Genomic DNA, 17,633 nt, shown 5'->3' with positions numbered 1-17,633 from the left:
GTTCCCGGAGGTCCCCCCCCCCCGACTATAGTGACAGAGTGAATTAACCCAGGAAAAACGGGTAGATCAGTGACGCCTCTTCGACCTAAATATGCCCGAGAAAGTGGAACAGGAACAGTGACAGAGTGACATAGTGCGATCTAGAGGAAGTCAACAAATAAGTGTTAGTAATCCCAATAAACTCACATGCCCCTTAAAAGAAAGTAATTCAATAATAGTAAGTCAAGTGTTGTCCCCCCTCCCAGAATAGAGGAGTTTCCCCGTCAGTGTGAACGGCAGTCGGGTGCACGGGAAACCTGAAACCCCAAGGAGGTTGTCGCCGCACCTAGTTAACCAAGTCGAGTGTCACGATCCGAACCCTGCCTTTCTTATAGTAATACTCCTCCCCTAGACTCTTAATCTTGTATATTCCTTTTACTACTGTGAGTATAGATATTTTGGGCTTTGATGAAAGACAATCACCTCCACTTATAGAACCACAAGCCATTGTTATATGTGATCATATTGTGTGTTGAGTATCCCGTGTCATCCTAACGTAACTCTGTGTATCTGTATCCTATATCCTAAATATCACTCTGTATCATATTGTAGCGGTTTTAGAATTAAGGTAATAGATGTGTTAAGGTGTACTGCCTAGTTTTTATGTCCTGTTCCTTTGTTGGTGTTTTACTTCCGGTCAGGAAAGAGGACCCCGCTCAGTCGCTAGTGTTTTTAGGGCGAGGAGTCGACCTAAAAACACTCAGCATAACATTTTCCTTGAGAACATATAAGAAAACACTTCAAATCCCTGTGTCACTTTCGTTCATATATACCGGTATTTTTCCCATCTTTATTGAATATTTTTTGAATGACGCAGGTGGTCAGCAACCTAACCCCCCTATTTCTTAACAATCTTATGGGGAAAATTGGTTCATTATTCGACCAATTCGTTATTCAACCACCTTTTATGCAACACATCCCTGTCGAATAGTGGGGGATAGGTAGGCAGTCGTTCAAGCTAGCGAGTCCTTTGGATGCAGTACTACTACAATTAAGAACTATCCTTATGGGAGTTATTACTGAGCCCTGGCATACACCATGATATGGTAAATAATGTCCATCCTTATGATCAACAGGAGATTCTACTTTTATAATTTTTTTCTTCAATTGATGGTTTATAATATAATATTGTATTGTTAGATATTCTGGTTTGTCTCTCAACTTTCTTAGAAGAGAATTTAACTGAGCTTTAGCTACCTGATAATTTGTTAGTAACCCTGAATGGTTTGGCTCCCATGGTAATCCAAGCCAGTGCTGTCCATCTTTAAATTCCAGAGACTCGTCATCCAAGTCCATAGTTATTTTTTCTTCAGCAGTTGGTTTTTCAGGATGTATTCCCACACTATCCAAGTCCCACAGTTTGTAGCAGTTGGTTCTTCAGGATGTATTCCCACACTATCCAAGTCCCACAGGTTTGTGTACAGGTTCAATTGTCTCATCCAATACCGGTATGTCATTTATTTGACTAGGTTCTAATTCTGCACTTATTCTAGGTACCATCAATGACTGTGTGGGGATAACAAAGGCTGAGTCTACCAATTTGGCCTCTCCTATGGCGTGCTTCGGAAAAGGTAACTGACCCATAAAGAGGCAACCTCCTGGACTCTTGAACATCTGTACTCTGTTCTTCCTGAAAATCCTGAATAGGAATCTTCCACAGTAATCTGATCCTATGATAATTTTAATGGGACCCACAGTATCTGATTTCTCATTCTGTTTGCCCAACCTTACCCCTAAGCTCTGTAGATGATCAGAAGTTTCCCTCAGCCCTTTGATAAAATAAATATACTCGTTTCCATTGTATCTAGTACAGCTGCTGTTACAAGGCATTTATACTGGCCAAGTTGTATTAAGGGTCTAACTGAGTCAAAGGGTTGTGCTTCCTTAGTAGTTAAAAACTTCTTAATGGGAAGATTCATTTTGCCAACAATGGATAACCTTAATTTTTTCTACAATATCAACAAAAATGAAGGTTTTCTGGCTAGATTTACTTTGCCAACAATGGGTAACCTTAATTTTTTCTACAATATCAGCAAAAATGAAGGTTTTCTGTGCACCTGTATCAAAAAGAGTATTTGCAGATACAGTCCTGTATTCTATCATTACCTTCATAGAGTTAGGGAAATAACAGAGGAATTGGAGAAGAACAGGACGGTTTATTTTTTTATAGTGGAAAAGTTTCTAGAGAAGGGAAAGAAGTTGTATGTGGCATTCATGGAATTGGAGAAAGCATATGACAGGGTGGATAGACAAGGATTGTGGAAAGTATTAAGAGTATATGGAGTAGATGGGAAGTTGTTGCATGCCGTGAAGAGTATGTATGAGGGTGCTAAGGCTGCAGTGACTGTGGATAGTGAAATGAGTGAATTTTTCTATCTGAAGGTTGGATTGAAACAAGGATGTGTCATGTCTCCATGGTTGTTCAATCTGTATAAGGATGGGGTTATAAAAGAGATACAAGGTAGGGCAGTAGATGTTGGAGCGGCCCAAGTGAGAGGGCAGTGTTTGGAAACTCCCTGTACTGTACTGTTGTTTATAGATGATACTGTGTTGTTAAGTGAAGACGAAGGGGAGCTGCAAGGCTTGGTGGATGAGCTTGGGAAAGCGTGTAAGAAACGGTATCTAAATGTGAATGTAGGGAAGAATAAAGTTATGGTCTTCGAGAGAAGTGGAGTCAGTGAACGTACAGTCAGGTTGGATGGGGAGGAAATGGAAAATGTGAGTGCGTTTAAGTACTTGGGTAGTGTGATGAGTAAGGATGGAAGTTTAGAGGGTGAAATGTTTGAAAGTGTACAACAAGGAAGAATGGTGCTGGTTCCTTGAAAGTAGTAATAAGAGTCAGGAAAGTGAGCATGTAAGTGAAAACGTTACTACATGACCGTATTGTGATACCAACTCTAACGTATGAAATTAAAGCTTGGGCCTTGTTGGAGGGACATAAGTCGAGTGAGAGTAGCGGAAATAAGTTATTTGAGAGGAACATGTGGAGTCACATGGAGAGACAGACTGACAAATGAGGACGTGAAGGAGCGTTGTGATGTGGATGTAGATGTGATAGGAAGCGTTAGGAGTAACACACTGAGGTGATTTGGCCATGTGGAGAGGATGGAGAGTGAGAGAGGAGACTGTATGTAGTGAGGTGGAGGGGGGAGAGGGAGGGGGAGGCCAAGGATGAGATAGAGGGATGGAGTGGAAAGGTATATGAGAGAGGGGGGTGTGAGCTGGGAGCAGGGCAGTGAAATGGCGGGGGACATGTCGATATGGAGGCGATTTGTTTGTGGCCACCTCCTACGGGATTAAGGCGTCTGGCAATAGATAGACAGACCTTCACATCTGCAATTGGAACTGCAGCTGGCATTGTGACTGGAATATTTGATTTTGCAACAGTCATACTGACACTTGCGGGTTTAGGAACATCTTCTTTGACCATCCTTGGATACAAAGCACTATGATGATTACCTTTTTTACAGTTGAAACGGAGATTTAATCTTCTTTTCCTGTCATTGGATGTGTGTCCTGAATTCATACGAATCATGCAACCCTCCAATTCAATGAGCCTCACTATTCTTGAGGCAAAATCAGGATAATTCTGATAAAATACAGTGGCATGTTGTTCACTACAAAATATACAAGCTTTCCTGACGTTTCATATCACTATGTGATGACAATCATCACTATACACGAATAATGCAGGGTTTGTGTAATGTGCCACCCTGTGGAGAGTAGTTCGTCCTATAGACGATATAACGAAATGAAATACCGGCCGTGGCAACCCAGGCCGCCACCACACCCCCAGGAGGATACTACGGAGGGGTAGACAGCGCGCGGCATGTCCAGTCAGTACAGACATAAGTTCACCTGGGCCATGTGTCCTTATTCCCCAGAGTGTGCCCGACGAGACCGCCCCAGTCCGAGTGCACTACCTTCCAGGTGGGCCAGCCCTCACCAGCATCGGGGTGGAGCTGACCCTTCAGCTCCAAGCAGCACCCCAGCGATGGCTGGAAGCCGCACAAAGCAAGAGACGGCCCATGGCTGCTCTGACGGCAAGGAGATGGCCCATAGCCGCTCCAACCAAAGGGCCACTGCCTATAGCTGGGCCTCAGTGACGGTCAAAACTGCAAACAAAAAAGGCCACGGCCTATAGCCGGGCTGCCAAAGAGGAGACGGCCTGTAGCCGCTCCATCAGGTGCTACTTACACCCCCTGCAGAACCCGTGACAGCCTAAAGCTGCACGAGGGGAGAGACAGGTATGTCCCCTCTCCTTCTGCAGTTACCTCAGAGGGCATGACACTGGCGATGGCCTGTAGCCGTGTCAGTAGGCAGGAGATGGGTGATAGCTGCTCCTCGTGTGCATGTCGCCTTTCACACGGAACTTTGGCAATGGCCTGCTGATGTGCCGACAGGCAAGAAACGGCCTGGAGCTGCACTTTGTATGCATTCCCACCAGGGAGTTGGGCCCCGGTGACGGCCAGAAGCTGCACTGATAGTGAAGGGACGGCCTGTAGCTGCCCTCTGTTTGTTGCCCAAGGGAACCCAGTGATGGCCGATAGCCACGCCGGGGAGGGACACCAAAGTCCCTCACCCCCTGTGTCTCTGCAGTGTGAGGGCGACCTGCGATCAGCCCTACCTACTGGCGAGAGCGCAGGCCGCTCCTATGTCCACCAAGACCGAGGCAACCTCCAGGAGGAGGACTTCTGTTCCGAGGACTGGTGGAGAGGCCCGGTGTTATCCCTGGGTCTCTTCTCCACCCAGTCGGCCCCTGAGGAGGACCTCCACCTGACGAACTCTGGCTGGGAGCGACGCTGCAGCCCTAACCTGACGGCGATGCCACGGGAAGGAGACTGCAGCTGATGGACCTTTGAGGGTGCCCTCAGGACCCTGGGGTGAGACTTCACCCCTCCCTGCCGAAGGTGACGCCCTTCCTCCACCAGGCACCTGAGGGAGTGCTTCCAGGATCTGTTTGGCCCGAGTCCTAAGAGCCAGACCCCAGTTCCCAGCCCTGACAATGAGGGGCCCTTTACCATGCCCAGCCCAAACCTTCAACGAGAGACGACGCCCCTGCGAGTGGTCCCGTGGCCATGGGATGAAGGGACTCCCAAATGGACTCCGCTTACCCCAGGTCAACAACTGTGAGTCCCCAGGCCTCCCCCCTTCCCCTTTGCCCGATCAGTGACATTACCTAACAGTGACTGCGATACCTGGCTCCCACAGGCTGACAGTGAGAGGCAAAAACTGTGCAGTGTAAGTGAATAGTGAGATTCAGTAAAATGAGGAAAGACACTTGAGACAATGCATATCCATTCTGTGCAAGACGAGAGGCAAAACTCAGTGTCGTTATCATAACTCTGTTATAAAGGCCCAACCCGAAACTTAACAAATTAATCACAGTGGTCTGGCTGGGATTCGATCCTGTGCCCTCGTGCCTCATACGCGCGCACGTTCCCTCTGAGACAAAGAGAGGATCCCTGTTCTGCCTACAGGCAACGCAGGCTTTTATACACCCCATTACATCACTCCTTTCTTCCTCTAGTGATTAATTTGGTCAGTTTCGAACACACGTGGTACCGTAGCACATTGGAGGCCACCTGGGGAAGCCTGCGAACCACACAGACAGCTCACCCCTGGGATGTAAGGTTTTAGATACTTTCAACATCATGGCCCTCTAAGCCCCACCTCACATCCCACAATGCTGCCAACCAATATTAAAGGACCAACCTGAAACTTAACAAATTAATCACAGTGGTCTGGCTGGGAATCGATCCTGCGCCCTCGCGCCTCATATGTGCGCACATTACCACTGAACCAAAGAGAGGATCCCCGCTCTGCCTACGGGCAACGTGGGCTTTTATACACCCCATTACACTGTGACTGCACATCTACCTTGTGTAAATAAAGAAAAAAGAAATCAGTGACAATACACATATAACCATCGTGAAACAGGAACCAAAGTCAGTGTCAGAGTAAATATTTCTGAACAAGTAAAATCTATATTTTGCCTTCTGCTGGAAACGAGCCTCCTGTGCAGGGACTGTGAAAGTTGTGTATTGCCTCCTTACCCAGACTAAGACTCCTTTCTATCTAGTATCCTGTGTGATACTCGAAACCCACCTGCCAGCCTATGTATTAATTTTGCTTAGCATATTGTGTAAACTGTCTTCCTGTTCCATAGCAAAGAATTTGTCAATATACGTGTAAGGTTGTTGCCCTGTGTTTTTATGCCCTGTTCCTCTCATACTGTGTCTAAGCTGCGGTCTAGAAAGGGAACCCAGCTACACCCTAGGCGTTCTTAGGACAGGGAGCCGACCCATAAACGTCTAGCTTAACACAAAAAATGCTGGTAGAATGCATAACGTGCCAAAGTCTGCATAACGTTTAATGACCTGACTATTTAATTCCATAATCAACATTAAATAGTAGCTGATTTGGCAACCAGTCATTAATGTATCATTTATCAATCCCATTTTAGCTTCCTGCCACAGTCCACTCTCCTCTACTCCATCACTCGTCTCGTGTAAAGCCCACCTCCCACTACCCAGACCATTGTTGCCCCCCTCCTCACCCACCTCCCTCCTCCTGTCTCCCAGGTGAGCCACGCTGCTTCCTCTGGTGGTGCCACCTCTCATGAAACTGCGTCGATTAAAGAGGTCTACCAGTTTTGGGTTCACGTTCAGGGAGAAGGGGGATCATGGTAACTTTGCGATAATTGTGATAGGTGCGGGAATGCAGATAATGTTACAATGGCTTATACAGTATACGTTGGTAAATGTATGGTTCATGACATTTGTTGAAAGTCACACTTAAGAAACATGTGGGTTTCATGTGAATAAAATACTAATGTTTCGGATGTGAAATTATTATATTACCTTATTTACAAAACGTTGTTATTATCAGTATATTGGCAGGGGAGGATTTTGTTTACATACCACCAATAACTGCGCATGGTGGCAATGATCACTGCATTTGGTTTGTCCTAGCAACCGAACAAAACCTGGTAAAGTTCCAGTGCTATCAGTGTTACCAGGTGCGGAAAGCATTACACTACCTCGCTGATAGATGGGGTGCTTCTGTTCAATATGTCTGCAACTGTACGTAAAATACCTCAGACAACCATCCGCCCCCTTCCCCCCCTCCCATCGGATGTCCCACCTCGTCCCGCCCTTCCTCACCCATCACCCTCCTTATATCTCCCACACACCCCTCCCCCCGTTCACCTACTGTGGTGTGAACCTTTAACTCTCCCACTTGCTTCAGCTTCATAGGTCAACGAAAGTGAGGTTCACCTGGAGGCACGACTGGCATGACGGTATTTTTGTGATAATAACACTAAGTTGTGGGGAGGCTGATAACCTTACGGCACCTCTTGAAAACTGGTAAATGTTGTTTGGTTCACGACGATAGTCGAACAAAATAAATCACTACCGAAACCCATGTGTCTCACATGAATGAACGCACCACTATTTAGATGCCTATGTTGTAATACTATGGTTTTTATATCTACCATGTGTATAACACGTTAATCATAATCAATATTGTTACGCTACGTGTAACCCTAGAACACAAACCCTGGGTGAATTCCACCTGACCCACATGACGTCATTGCCACTGTGTATGGTTCCCATGTTCCCAGGGTTGCCAGTCCTCCAGTAGCTTCATTTGGTAGCCAGTTATGGTAGAGGAAGGATACACCCTTACAGTCTGCACATGGGTCTCTGCTGTAGGCCTTGGTTCGTATGTGCAAAGACTGAAAACCAAAGTGAACATTGGGATTCTACCACAGCAGCAGGGGCATGGCAACCCCTTCAGTGGTGTCCATGAGGACGTGGGAGGTTTTCCAAAGGCATATGCTGAATTTTTGGGGTGTGTGATTATTTTCGTGAAACGAGCCAAAATATCCTTACCTTTAGTCACTATTTTTATTACTCAGTTTCCATAACAAAGTGATGTGATTTTCAATCCTTTGTAATGTTAAAGTACAAAGCCTAAAGTTCCTTCTTGTACATTATTTTATCAAAGCTCTGTATTTGGTATTTTTTTCCAATTTTCCAATTTTGAGTGAAAAACACCCAGGGTTTGTGATAGTGTTACTTGAAAGAAGGGTTTGTGTTCTGACGGCTTCCCATCCCTAGAATGCCTAGAGTGCAGCTGGGTTCTCTTTCTAGACCGGAGCTTAGCCAAACGAGAGAAGGCCAGGGCATAATAACACAGGGCAACAACCTTAACCCGCCCCGTCCCGGAGACGTAAATTCACGTCCTCACATGATGTGCACTCATATCCCAGAGACGTAAATTAACGCGGCAACATTGCAAGGACATTGCAAGGTCTCTAATTTTCACAATTTTCAATTTTCGCGAGTGATTTTTGGCACGTATACACAGGACACCTTCCTCTACAAGATGCCAGGCAGGGACAATGCCTTACCCAGCATGACCTCCTCCCCCCCCTGCATGACCTTTTCTCAGCAATTCACCTGTTATCAGTGACCTGGCCAGTAAAGTCATGTCATGCCACGGTACGAAATTCAGGGCCAGAGTGTTTCCCCAATCGATGACAATGTGGAGGACAAACATTAGAGGAAGAAACAATCCGAAATGATGATCAGGTAATGTGGCAAAAAAAGGTCAGGAATGGTGATGAGTTAGTGAGTGAAACAATGCTTATAATGCCTATATTACCGTTTGAAAACCAATATACTCTCATACTACATATAAATTCGTCCAAATAAATAAATAAATACCGTTTATGAGTGGTGTAGAATAGTTATCCTCCCATAGAACTCGTTTTCCTTGCAGCGAGCCTGATAGAAAACCTTGTAAGGTAAGGAGGTACTCCTACCTGGATCGAGTATTTTAAACCTCAGTTGAGTGATTTCTCTATGAATTTTTGATGTTTCTCACCAAAAGCGGATGTTTGAGCCGAAAAAAAAAAAAGGTCCAAAAATGTCGGGACTGGGGCGTACCACTACTCAGAAAATGTCGGGATGGGGCGGGTTAACGTATATTGACAAATTCAATTGATGTGGAACAGGTAGACAATCTCACGCAATTTCATAGACAAGAATCAATACATAGGCTGGCATTAATGGGTCTAGTATAGCACAGGATATTGTAGGCACAGGAATCTAAGTCTGGTTCAGGAGGGTAAAGGCACTATTACACTGTTTGTGGTGGTAAGGCACTGTCGTGAGGCATTCACTGTTCTGACACTGAGTTCATGGGCTGAATGCTGGGGAGGGTGTTACTGACTTGCTTAAGGGAGGGAAACAGTTACATGTGTCGTTACAAGGGGGCAAGGGAAATATCACTGCTCGTAATATTCACTGTCTATGCCTCCATATTCTAGAGTCTTATTTGGCCCCACTGTACACTGGAATTCACTAGGGCATCTGTTTTTCTTTATTCACTTGTTTTGGGTCTTTTCCAGCCTCACTGTGTTCACTGTAGACTCAAGTCTATACTCTTAGTGCCGATCTCACTGTTTACTTTAAATTCACTGTCTTTTTGTGCACACTTAGTTTCACTGGGAGAAGGGAAGGTCCAGGGCTCACAACTCTCAGCCCGGGGTGGGCAGAGGCCCTGTGGGAGTCCCTTTGTCCCGCGGCCATGGGACCACTCTCAGGGGTGTCGTCTCTCTGCTGGGGCTCAGGCTGTGTGTGGCAAAAGGTCCCCTCACTGTCGGGGATGGGGATTGGAGTCCAGCCTTCGGGACTGGGGCCGAACAGGTATTGGAGGCACTTGATCAAGTGCCTGGTGGAGGATGGGCGTCGCCTTTGTCAGGGTGGGGAGTGGGCCCATCTGGAGGTCCGGGGGACGTTTTTGGAAGGGCGCCGGCTGTGGTCTTCTGCTGGGGGCACCACTGTCAGGGCTGGGCTGCAGCGTCGCTCTTGGCTGGAGACCGTCAGGTAGGCATCCTCTTCTTCCTGACGGAGGGAGAACAACCCCGCGGACAGTACAGGGCCGCTCCACCAATCCCCTGATTAGTGGACTTCCTCCCGGAGGTTGCCTCGGTCTTGGTGGGCAGGCGGGTAACCTGTGCTCCTGCCGGAGGGCAGGATTGAGCACAGCTCACCGTTTCATTGCGGAGTCACAGGGGGCAAGAGACTTTTGTGACTCTCCCTGGTGCAGCTACAGGCCGTCACTAGGTTCCCTTGGGCAACAGATGGAGGGAGGCTACAGGCTGTCCATTCGTTGTCGACTCAGCTACAGGCCATCGCCGGGGCCCAACTCCCTAATGGACACTCAGGCGAGGTGTGGTTATAGGCCTTCACCTGCCTGCCAGTGTGGCTACGTATTGGCCATCACCGAGGTCCCACAAGGAGGGCGCCATGCAGGAGAGGAACAGCTACAAGCTGTCTCTTCCCTATGGGCGTGGCTATAGGCTGTCGCTGGCGGCGTGCCCTCCGAGGCAACTACAGAAAGAGAGGGGATGTATCTGTCTCTCCCCAGTGTGGTTATAGGCCATCGCTGGTTTCTGTAGGGGTGTGTGAGCAGCACTGGGCAGCCCGGCTATAGGCCATGGCCCTTTCGTTTTGGTGAGTGGCTATAGGCTGTCTCTGGTGCCTGGCTATAGGCCGTGGACCTTCTTTTTGTGAGCAGCTATTGGCCATGGCCCTTCTTTTTGTGAGTGGCTATAGGCCATCTCTTTATTAACTGAGCGGCTATCGGCTGTCTCAGATGCCCGGCTATAGGCCATGGCTGGGGTGCTGCTTGGAACTGTTAGGCCAGTTCCACCCTGATCCTGTCGGTGGTTAGCTTGCCCAGAAGGTAGTGCACTTTAACTAAGGTGGCGGCGGTGGACGAGCTCTGGGGAATAGGAACGCGTGGCCCAGGTGATCTTATGGCCCTGTTGCCCGGAAGCAATCCACGTGCCGTCCAGCCCTCCGTGTCCTCCTCCTGGGGGTGTGGTGGTGGCTTGTGTTGTCACCGCCGGCATTTTAAATATAATACGTTTACTTAATATTGCACAGACAAATTATCACTGGGTTTGTTTGCCCGAACAGCCGACTGAATTTTGGTCAAGTTCATAGCTACCACTGTTACCAGATAAAACACCAATATGTTGGTGGACTAGGTAGCCTCGAGTCATCTGCTCGCAACTGTACCTGACTGCACATGCTTGGTACAATGACGTGGAAAATGGAAGAAGGTCTCATATATTTCAGTATAAATAAAATGAATATTTGGCTTTAATTTTTTTTTTAAACTAAGATTAACATGTTAAATTAGACCCTCCTTGTAAATATCATGAAGTAAGTTATTGTATTTAAGTAATTATAATTAAATAATATTTGGCACCTCTGAATCCAATGAAGGAGGAGATACGTCATGTCCAGTTCAGTCTCGTTCATGCAAGCTATCTGACGGGTGCACACTGTATATAGTCAGCACCTGGATGCTTGGATTAGACCCACGCATCCCAACCATGACTGCAAGCTTGTCATTATCTGTCATTCTGACTTATCTAGTTAAGTATCCTTTAAGTTCTGGCCAAATCGCCAAATCTAGGGGAGCTAGCTAAGCCCGAAGGAGATAACAATAGCTGAGTTAGGGTGTCAGTTATACCCCACTCATAGAGACTCCTATTGTTCAAACTTAACATTCGGTGTCTTGATAAAAGAATACCCTCAGGACAAAAATTCTGACATTCTGTTGCCCCAAGTAAAAGTACAGGGTGACCGGTCAACTGATCAAGTAACAACTGAACCAGTGACAATTCAACCAGTGGATAATTCAACCAGTGGACAATTCAGCCAGTGGACAACTAAATCGGTGGACAAATGAATCAGTTGACAACTCAGCCAGTGACAACTTCAACCAGTTGACAACTGAACCAGTGACAATTTAACCAGTTAAATATTTATTGAGAAACATAATCATCTTTGTGAATGGTATAGTAAAATAGCATATAACATACCATTATATTGGACAGTACCAGTGGATATAAAATATGAGCATTAAACCAGTTAAAAATTTATTGAGAAACATATTCTTCACTGTGAATGGTATAGTAAAATAGTGTATAACAAGTGTTCGTGGGCCCTTCGGGCCCTCTTGCACTTGCTCCTGTGGAGGGCTGTTGCGTTGTGTACTCACTTTCTCATGCTTCACACTCGTTTCCTCGTACTCCTCACTCGTTTCCTCATGCTTCGCACGCGCGTTGTGATCATTGCAGGTAATCCGAGTCATGTTTATGTGCTGTTCTAGTTGTCACTATCAGCCGTCAAGGCGACATCGAAGAGCCCATGATGGTCCGTTTATGTGTTGTTGTAGTATAACGTTGTCACTTGGATTTTTGCAGCTAACCAATTGATCGTGTTATTTGCAGCTTCGCGAATGGAACCCAAGTTGTCTGCATGCAAGTCCGAGAAATTAACCACTCGGCCATGGCAACCGACCGGGTGTCGTGAGCAGCATTTTTTGGTCAAAATTTGATTGCTCATTAAATATAGTAAAAGTTTTCTATCGTGATGGGACCAAGTTTTTTCACATCAGTGAATTTTTTGAAATTTTTGTGCCAATTTTGCTGCAGTTTGAGTGTGTAGTTTTGGCTGCCAAAAATACACACACACACAGACACATGGCTACAGCTATAGTATATTAGATATACCAGTATAATGTACCAATGGATATAAAATATGAACCAGTGGACAGTGGTTCATTCATCTTGGTAGAGTAAAATAGCGTATAGTATAAAAATATGTATAGTACCTGTGGATATGTATTATAGAAAAATCACATCCAGTGTACTACAGTGTTCCCTATTTGAACGACCTGCATGTTAACTATTGCTCGCAGAGAAAAGGGCTTATCTGGTTCACCTCGATACCTCTTGAATTTAGTGGTGAGTCGCTGCGCAAGTCTGGTATACTTGTTGGTGGGTGTGTCGCACTGATGTACCAAAGCATTTTAGACTCTGGACGGCAATGTCCCGAGTGATGCCCTTCAGAAACTTCCACGTTTGGATGCACACACATGTACACCAGTTTCAGAGCATTGTGGAACCCTTCACAGCAATTCATGAATATTGGAGCACTTCCTTTGGCGTCCTCGAAGTGGTTCCAAAGTTTGATAGGAAAACAGGGATCCCTTTGATTTCCACCAATCTGCATGCCTCAGATGTAAGTGGCCTCGAAATACAGTAATCCCTCTAATATCCGGACGCCCAATAACCGAACATCCCCACTAACCGAACCTTATCGTCCTGGGATCAAACATTCCCAAAATGGTCCGAAAATCCAAAAAAATTGGAAAAAAAAATCGATTTTTTGCCGTCCGTAATTTGAACTTGCCGCGCGCGCCGCGTGAGAGCATTGTTTTGGTTCGTCATTCCTCCGACGTCCGATAGAGCGCCGCTGCATCCTCCCCACTTCCCGCCTGTCTCTCACCGCGACAAGACCTACGCTTTTCGTCATGGCTGCCCACGTGCTCGCTTTTGTGGTGGTGCCGTACTTGCTGCAAGGCCTCCTGCTGCTCTCTGCCATACTCTTAGTGTGTGTGATGATGGCCCCGCCTCCTGAGAAAAGGAAGAGAGTGGTGTTGACTCTGGAGAAGAAACGGGAGATATTGGAGAAGGTTGATGCGGGTTGGTCTTCCTCTCGCATTCTCAGCGAGTTCAACCTGGCCCGGTCGACTTTGTTTGATATCAAGCGTTCCCGAGACAAGCTCATGCAGTACACGGCTGACTTCTCGTCGAGAAGCAAACGCAACGAGGAGAGGGAAGGTTATGTTTACTCCCAAGTATGCAGAGATCGACCGCTCCACGTTGATTTGGTATCGACAGCAACGTGCAGCTGGTGTGATGGTACGTGGAACGGAGCTGAAGGCTGCTGCTGAGAAGTTTGCAAGGCTTCACGACGCCCTAGACTTCAAGGCATCCGAGGGTTGGCTCTTCGCGTTCAAGTTGCGACATGGCCTTACTAACCGTAAAGCACATGGCGAAGCATTGGACGCTAACGAGGATGGAGTGGACGAGTTTCGGCACAAGGTGAAAGGCTTGATCGACAGGGAGGGCCTCACTCTCTCGGTCAAGTCTATAACGCTGACGAAACTGGCCTATTCTATCGCTCGGTGCCAACGAACACTCTCGCCGATGAGACGGAGAAGCGTGTACCTGGCCGCAAGCTTTCTAAGGAACGGATATCTGCTTTGTGTTGTGCCAATGCTAACGGCATGCACCGGCTTAAGCCCGTTATTGTTGGCCGTGCAAAGCAGCCTCGGTGCCTTCGTGGGGTGATGGATGTCCTTCCTGTCGTATGGTACCATTCTTTGAAAGCATGGTTCACAGCTGTGATTTTCAAAGACTGGTTTCACCATCACTTCATCAAGGAGGTCATACATTACCAGACGAAGACACTGGGAATTCCTCGCGACCAGGTAAAGGCTCTCCTTCTCCTCGACAATGCACCTGCCCACCCGTGCGACAAGGACTTGGTTGCTGAGAATGGCCGTATTAGGTGCATGTTTCTGCCACCTAATACGACTGCTCTCATTCAACCAATGGACCAAGGAGTGATCGTGGCAACAAAGCGCCTGTACCGTCGGAAGTTCCTGGACGAGGTGATGGTGGTTCTCGAGGACGAGGACGAGCGCAGGGAAGGACGTGACACTCGAGGCAAGCGGACTTTGGAAAACCTTCGCCGCTACAACATCAAGTCTGCGCTGTACAACTGGGCTAGTGCATGGAAGGAAGTCCCTGTGAAAACTCTTGAAAATGGTTGGTCTCGTCTGCTTCTCGGAACAGATGTGGAGTACGATTTCCTAGGGTTTGACGTGGATGACTTCCATGCACGGCTACGTACGCACGGCGACGATGTTGATGTGGACGATGTTCGTGAGTGGTTGGACGACGACGAGGGCGATCCTGGGTATCAGACGTCTGATATCGAGATCGCGTCTTCGGTTGCTGGTGTCAGTCCCGAACTTGAAGATTCCGACGACGAAGGCGATGATGATGCAGACTCCGCCCAGCAGGACACTACTCCAGCCATCCCCAAGCTGAGCGCACTCCGGGAACATCTAGAGTTCGTCCTAGACTACCTGGAACACCCGGACTGCGACAGGGAGATGGGGCCCTTGGGACTCGTGGAGGAAGCGCGTGCTTTCCGGCAGCGCATCATCAATCGCCAGAATCGTCGGTCCTTGCGTCAGTCAACGATTGACAGTTTTTTCAGGCCCGTGACCCCCGCTGTGCCAAGCCCTGGTTCCACTCCGTTGCCTCCCCAAGACAGGCCCTCATGCTCCGAGCCACAGCCCAGCACATCAGCTACAGTGGAGTCACTGCTCGACGTGAGTTTGCGGCTGTCTTCAGAGTCTTCTGTAGTTGGTACGCCATCACCACTACCCACCGATGCACCCCTTGGACGCCTGCCAGTGATACTCTCGGGCTCTGACAGTGAATAAACAGCAAGAATTTTTCCACTAGACCACACGGGAATTTTGAGTGTTGTGCAGTGAAAAAAACGGTGTGTTGTGTTAAGGTTTTCAAGTTGGGAGAAAAGACTAAGTAGAAAAGAAATTTAACGTAACTAACCTTCTTTGTTTTGGCTTTGGAAACTTAAAAAAACTTGGGAAAAGTTAATGTGCAACACTTAAATTTAATGGAACATTATTTGGACTAAAGTGAACACTGTGAAAAGAACGGACTTCTGTGTGTTAGTGACTAAGTTCAGTGCAAGACTTCAGGAAGAGTGTAGTGCAAGTGCTTCAGGAAATCATTCTTACTGTCAGAGTCCGAGAGGAGGCGGTTATTCATCGAGGTGGCCAGGGACTTGCTGTAAGTAGCCAAAATGTTTCATGTTGTACTATTTTCCATACTATATTTACCAGAATGTTTCATATTGTATTTTTTCCCATACTATACTTACCAGAAAGTGTCATACTGTACTTCTTTCCATACTAAACTTACCTCATGCATGTGCAGTAGGAATGTGTTTTTCAGAGTTCGGTTAGGTTCGGTTAGGTTAGGTTCGGTTAGAGTCCATAAGTACCAGAATGTTTATTAATGTATGAACATACTTCTAAACCCACATTTTATGTGTCTATTGCATTTATTTCAGTCATTTATGTGCCTTATTGGTGTGATTTGGGTGTTAAATAGGTGCTATGCATGTCCGGAGGGAGTTGTATAGGTGTTTCTCTGTGTTAGGGTCCGTAAGTACAAGTCCATAAGCTGGGGCCCAATATCCGGACAAAACCAATATCCGAACCTACCGATGGCTCTATTGATCCGGATATTGGAGTGATTACTGTACACCACCACTTCTTCAACTTCGGCTCCTGAGGGAGGGCAATGACAAGATCCTCAAAAAACTGGTATGACATCATCTTCGGGCACAAGTGCTAAAGCCAGCAGACACTTCATGAGCAAAGAAAACTCTCTGTCGTTTTCATACCTAGTTTTTAGGCGGACACTAGCGATTTTTCTTATGATGCACTGACTGAGATGGAAAAAGCAGCCAAAGTGGAGGCAGAGGGGAAGTTTTTGGTAAATGCATTGATGGCTGCAGTGTAAAAATCTCTGAGGAGTTTTTCAGGTTGTAGACCAGGCATGAGTGAGAAAAGGATGTCAATCATCCTTTCGTACGTGGCTTGGGTTTTGTTCGGAAGAAGGAAGTAAACACAGGGAGGATGGGTGCTGCTGACTTTGGCATGAATGGTGTAAAGTTGAAAGAAGTAAATAGCTGTGGTTTCGAATGTACCATCGCACATCCATACCATACCACTGCCGTTGAGATTGGTGACAATGTTGATATCACCTATGCAGATGGTACTGTCAACATCACCTGCTCCAGAATCATGCAAAATTATTTCTAGATACTCTGGAAGAATACCGAAGTTTCTGGAGCCTGGGATTTCATGTGCATTCTCACTGTGCTGACATTTTCTTCTTAATAATCGTTCCAGTGATGACTTTTGTGGCAGTCGTTGCAGAACATCCTCAGTTGCAGAAGCTACAGCATTTGCCACAAAGTTTCTCACACTGTCTGACAAGCCTCGCCAAAGGAAAGTAGTGTGCTTATCACCTGCTGTACATGGGCTGTTAGTGGATCACCAGAATGATTATGAACGCCGGGCTCCTTGGTTACTCTCTCCCCTTCTGTCTTTATACTAGCGCTGCATCTGTATTTACAATAATGACGACATTGCCAGTTGGAGATTCCTGGAGTCATCCAATGTTTTCTGCTCCTCTCCACATATTCATGCCCAGCATATGCGAGGAGCGATTTCCCTCGCTTGGTGCTCCCAAACTGAAGAGGCATTACAATTTTAGCCATAGAGTAGTAACGGCTCGTGCGGTGAAAGCTGGGCAGAGACTGACAACCACGAAGGAGTAAATAAAAAAACATGTAGTTCATATGTCCTCTGGTTTGATTGTCATTGGTTTGGTTGTCCGAATACTGTCAGTCCAGTTGTCATTGATATAGATGTCACTGGTTCAACTGTCAACTGGCTTACTTGTCACTGGTTGAGTTGTCACTGGTTGAGTTGTCAACTGGTTCAATTCGTTGAATTATCCACTGGTTGAATTGTTACTGGTTCAGTTGTCACTGGTGCAGTTATCTGGGAACCGACGTACAGTTGTGTACTGAGATTTTAAG

The 17,633-nt window shown here is 46.7% G+C and overlaps 1 protein-coding gene and 1 pseudogene across 1 annotated transcript in view; both read right to left on the bottom strand.

The window, feature by feature from the left end:
• Positions 1 to 17,633, bottom strand: part of LOC145394071 (DNA polymerase lambda-like) — a 342,275-nt gene that overhangs the window by 131,352 nt on the left and 193,290 nt on the right. The window lies entirely within an intron of this gene.
• On the bottom strand, positions 12,769 to 17,294 carry LOC145394040 (uncharacterized; annotated as a pseudogene).

Source organism: Coenobita brevimanus, chromosome 26, assembly GCF_032717465.1.
Source record: "Coenobita brevimanus isolate Jiangsu-jjx chromosome 26, ASM3271746v2, whole genome shotgun sequence".
In the NCBI taxonomy this organism is placed as follows: domain Eukaryota; kingdom Metazoa; phylum Arthropoda; class Malacostraca; order Decapoda; family Coenobitidae; genus Coenobita; species Coenobita brevimanus.
This window is presented reverse-complemented; position numbering and strand designations above follow the sequence as displayed.